The following is a 5,796-nucleotide window of genomic DNA, read 5'->3' as shown; positions in this document are numbered from 1 at the left end:
CAATGTATAAGAAGATAAGAGAAATTATGACTCAATTTGATAACACTAAAATACTTGAACAAGCTCAGTTACTTTCACTTTTCTTACACAAAAGAAGTTGCAAGAGGCATTGTTATTGTTAGGTGTAGACACAACATCAAAGAAGAGAAAATTTTCTAGCATGCAAACTAATCTAATTGAAAATATTAAACAAGGTTTGAGAAACATAGAAAAATACTCTCAAATTAAAGATAAGTCTATGGCAAGAAAAGTGATGTTGGAATCTGTTGTAAATAAGAATATGACCCAAAATAGACAAATATCTCCCATTTCATCTAAAATGAGTTTTAGTAGGAAAACAATGAAAGATATGTTAAGAGAAGATTAATTGTGGATGACAGTACTATGGAGGGAAATTAGGAAATCATGTGTAGAGCAACTTGTTCTGATAGGATTCAAGAGTCATTAAAAGATTAAGTCATATCATTTTGGATTGATAGCACTCATCCTTCATCAAATAGTAGAGATGTTATCAGGCATATGATTACATCTAGTCAATATGAACATCATACAAAACATTGGTTGGACACAACACAACATGAGTTATATGTGTCATTTTGGAGTGAACATCCTAATGTAAAAGTTGGGCAAACACTGTTTGAAAAATTAAACCCATACTTTGTGAGGTCGAACAAAGTGTTTGAAACATATTTTTATCATCATCATATTGAATTTGATTTCCACTATCAGGTATTTCAAAAGTTTGTAGAAGATAGATATGATTTTCATGCTGCTCCTCCTAGTAGTAGAATTGAGTTTATATCATCCATTCTATTTGAAAAAATAGATGATCTAGCTGGTCAAATCAATTGAATCAAAGGATTATGTGAAACATGTGGTGAATTGGCTCTATTTCGTTTGAAAATTGAAAATATTGATGTAACAAAAAAAATGAATTATAAAAGTTACAAGTATGTGAAGAATGAGACAAAGTTGGGGAAAGAGACAAAAATGTTAGAATATGTTGAAGAGGAGTTACCTATTCTAACATTTATGGAGAGATTTAAGAATTTGATTCCATCTTATATTCGTCACACATTTTTTGAAAAGTGGCAAGAACAATAGTTTCAAACTTTGAGAGATAATTTCCCACTTGGAAATGATTGTGTCGGTTGTTGATTTTGCAAATAACTATTCCTTTGTTCATCAAAAAGAAATTCAATTAGAATATTTCTTTTCTAAGAAGGTCACTATTATGGTACATGTTTGTTATAGACATGCACAGTTAGATTTGGATGGTGTTCAGAGTATAGTTCAAGCATGAGTAATTAAAAAGGAATATCATTTTTTATGTAAGTGATGATAAATAACATGACATTCACTATGTAAGACACATTTTGCATTAGATGAGGTTGGAACATCATCAACAACGAGTTGACAGGTACCATATATAATCTTTTGGGAATTAAGTTATAAAATTTTATTGTTAATTTTTATTTTTCAATTCGTTGAAGTTTAAATTTAATTTTTTCATCTTTTCAATTTAATGAACTTTCATGTGTTAATAGAAAAAAAATGCATGGTTGCAAGAGGATAGAAAGGACACATTTAATGCATTCAGTCATGAGTACAGATAATTGCAATTAGACATTGAAGACAAGAGAGTACTCATGTTTTTGTGATAGTTTCATCGATGAAGATTATCAAGAATGCATTGATCAAACACATAGGTATATAGGTGCATGGATTTCAGTACCACTTGATGTTACCAATACATTTGATAAAGATGATGGGAATTTTAATGATATTCAATTGATTTCTGATGATTATAATCATATCTTTGGATTGGTAAAAGTGGGTAAGTATCATAAAAATTAATCTCAACTTGTTATTTAATTATCAATTGGAACTGTCTTATATATACTATAGACATACACATGTATACTTGTTATGTAGGGGATGTCTTTGTAGTGATTGCTGAGTCTAGAAATCACAAAGGTGTTAGTTATTATTTATTGTGATGTACTACAGAGAGGACAAAGTTATATGACCCTAAAGAAAGTGATGTAATGTTTTTCCCCATAGGTAAATTATATATATACATGTGCACACACACACACACACACACACCTTGGTAACTTTATATCTATCAAATTCTAAAATACTTAAATTTTTGGTGTAGGTTTTGTTGTGATAGAGGAAACATATTTGAAGCAAGTCAAAATAGTTCAATATGGAATACACTTTGTTGATTATCAACCTAACAACAAGGTTTTACAATACAACTGCCTAGTCATTGCTATTGGGCTTTGTCTACATCCAGTCAAACTTAAGCATGTACATTGCAAGTGGAGACTAAATAGTGAAGATCATGAGAAGATATTATATGTTATAAGTGTACATCATGGTTGAACTGACCTTTGAGATTTTTTTTATAATAATTTGAATATCAACTCCTTTTCAAACTACTAAATTTCATCTTGAATTAAATGTGTTTTTAATTGTACAATCACACTCTCAGTTATCATTAGTTTATTAAAAAACTATATAAATTAATAATATTAATTATACCATGGATGAATTTAATAATAACAGCTTGATATAAATAGACAATACAAGTTTGTTTGAACTTACACAATCATTTGATAGATATGTATCAAAGATAATTTAGTATGTTAAAATTCTTAAATATCAACTTCTTTTCAAACTATTGAATTTCATCTTGAATTAAATGTGTTTTTAATTGTATGATCATACTCTTAATTATCATTAGTTTATTAAAAAACTATATAAATTAATAATATTAATTGTACAATGGATGAATTTAATAATTTAACAACTTGATATAAATAGGCAATACAAGTTAGTTGGAACTTACATTATTGAATTTCATAAGTGAATTAAATATGTTTTTAAAATTGTAAGATTATAAGTTCATAGTTATCATTAGTTTATTAAAAAACTATATATTAATGTTAGTTTATTGTCTATGGTCATACTTTTAGTTTAAATTAGTTTAAATTAATATATTTTTAAATGTTATAATTTGTAAAAGTTTTCTAAAATAATGTATTGGCTTTCCTAATTAACATATTTTTATCCACATAAAACCAATATTTATCTTTAGTAGGTTACTAATTGATAATTTAAGAAATATGTATCTTTCTAACTTCCTACTAATTGATTTAACAAATTTGTATCTTTATTCCTACTAATTGATTTACCAAATTTATGTATCTTTAGTCCTACTAATTGTTTATTTCATATAATGATTACAAATAAATATAAATTTTTAAATTTATAATCTAAATCATTTGGGTTAATTTAGTAGTTTTAACCACCTATATTAATTAAATTCAATCACCCTATAAATTATTATTATTTTTCAAAATTTTAAATTAGGTTTATAGATCAATTTGGAACTTCTTTGAATATTTATCTATTGAAGTAGGTATTTAGCTATAATCTAATTCATGAAGAATGTTCTACTATAATACAAAAAAAATAACACATGCATATACATGTACATATCTCAAGACCATGTTCTAGGTATAATACAAAAAAAAAACACATACACATGTACATGTCTAGAGAATAAACATCTACATCTAATATATCTCTAGAACTGAAATGCATACATATGCAAACTATAAATGTCGAATAAATACATGTATGTAGCAAAATATAAAAAGTCATATATACATGTGACCATCTAACTACTGAAGTACTAAATAGTCAAATAAATAGTGAAACATATGTGTACATGTCATCAAGGAACTAAAATACACATATGTGTATGTAAGTCTTCAATATACAAATGCATCAAAAATTATATAAATCTGCTACTACTAGAGGGACCCCTCAAGATGCATATGAACAAAACAACCCTTTGATTGAATCCTCTATACATCTTGTGGCCACTTAAGTACATCAATCGATAACTTTAAAAAAACTATTTAAAACTTGTACCTGAGCACTACTGGGTGCCTCAATAGAATCATCTCTCACATGTACATGCCGTGAACCAACACTAAATGTAATCATGTGCTCAACGACCTGTGCTGGCATGATTTATTATGGTTGGATCAAATTTTAAATATTTATCTAAACCAAATTTATAAATAAATTCTTATTTTTTAATTTAATATATTTAAATTTAAAAATAAATTTTATATATATATATATATATATATGTATATGTATATGTATATGTATATGTATATGTATATATATATATATGTATATTTATATATATACATATACATATATATATGTATATGTGTATATATATATATATATACATATGCATATATATGGATATGTATATATATATATATACATATGTATATATATACATATGCATATATATGCATATGCATATGTATATATATATACATATATATACATATCCATATATATTCATATGTATATATACATATACATATACATATATACGTATATGTATATATATACATATAAATATATGCATATACACATATATATATACATATACATATACATATACATATACATATTTACACAGATATGTACCTGTGTCTCTAGAGGTGGAGGTTGATCAACAGACTCCATCCTATCATCTATCGATGCACCTCCTAAAACTCTAACACCTACTGAACCACCCTTAACACAATGTCCAACTACTTGTCTCAAGGAGTGATGTTGGTAAGTAAATTGATGAAGACTGATTTGGTTAAGTAAACTAGCTAGATCATTTTATTTTTAATTATTGTGATGTACAGTAGTGTGGAGTCTATGATAGTTAATTATATTGCTTAATATTATGGGTCATTGTGGTTTTAATGATGGATAAATAAATGTATTATTTTGCAAATCATAGATGATAGAATAAATATATATATAGATATTGTAATTTATTTATTTATCGTCACAAAAATTTAAATTCATTAATAAAAAAATAAATTTACTATAACATATTTTAAAATATTAATATTTAATAAATTATTAACTTGGTATATATTACAATTATACCAAATTTTCATTTTTCTTATGAATTCTTTAAAAAAAAAAAGAATTATAATTTTATATTAAATAAATTAAAGTGAGAAATCATACATCTTTAATGATAATACTAGATCTACATAATGTTCCTTCATTTTTTTTAATTTTCTTTTTGTACTCTTTATATATAAATTTTTAATATCTATTTTTTTTTCTTTTCATAAATGTTTTACTTGAAATTGATTGGTTTTTATATTTGGGGTCTTATAGGGGTGAATTTTCTAGAAAAATAAATAGTTTTGAGTTTTTAAATATTAATTTTATCATGTGTTAGTAAATAGAGTATTTTATTATATTAACTTTTAAATACTTTAATTTGTGAACAATGACTATTAGCTAATGTGTATATTAAAATATAGTATTTCTTCTTATAGTATTTAGGAAAGAGGGTATAATAATAAATAACAAGGTAAAAATATAATATGAATATTATATTTTGTATAAAATACTTTGTTATTAGGCTAAAATTTAGTACAATGATTTTATGATTATCTAAGGCCAAAATTTCTACATCTTATTATTATTTTTTTTATAAATATTATGTTACCTACAATAAAATAAAATATTAATATTTTAACATACTAATATACTAAAATACATTAAGTTATAAGTTATAATAGTATTATTATATTTATATGATAAATTTGAAAATATTTTTAAAAATAAAATGATAGTATTCTTAGTCTTTGTAATTTGAAATTTAGATTTTTTTTGTAAGACTCTAAAATATGTATAATTTTTTTATTTTTTTTATTTTTTTGGCAAAACATTGTATTT

Source organism: Cupressus sempervirens, chromosome 7 (assembly GCF_028749045.1).
Source record: "Cupressus sempervirens isolate cs-2001-9-10 chromosome 7, ASM2874904v1, whole genome shotgun sequence".
Classification (NCBI taxonomy): Eukaryota; Viridiplantae; Streptophyta; class Pinopsida; order Cupressales; family Cupressaceae; genus Cupressus; species Cupressus sempervirens.
Note: the sequence above shows the minus strand (reverse complement) of the source record.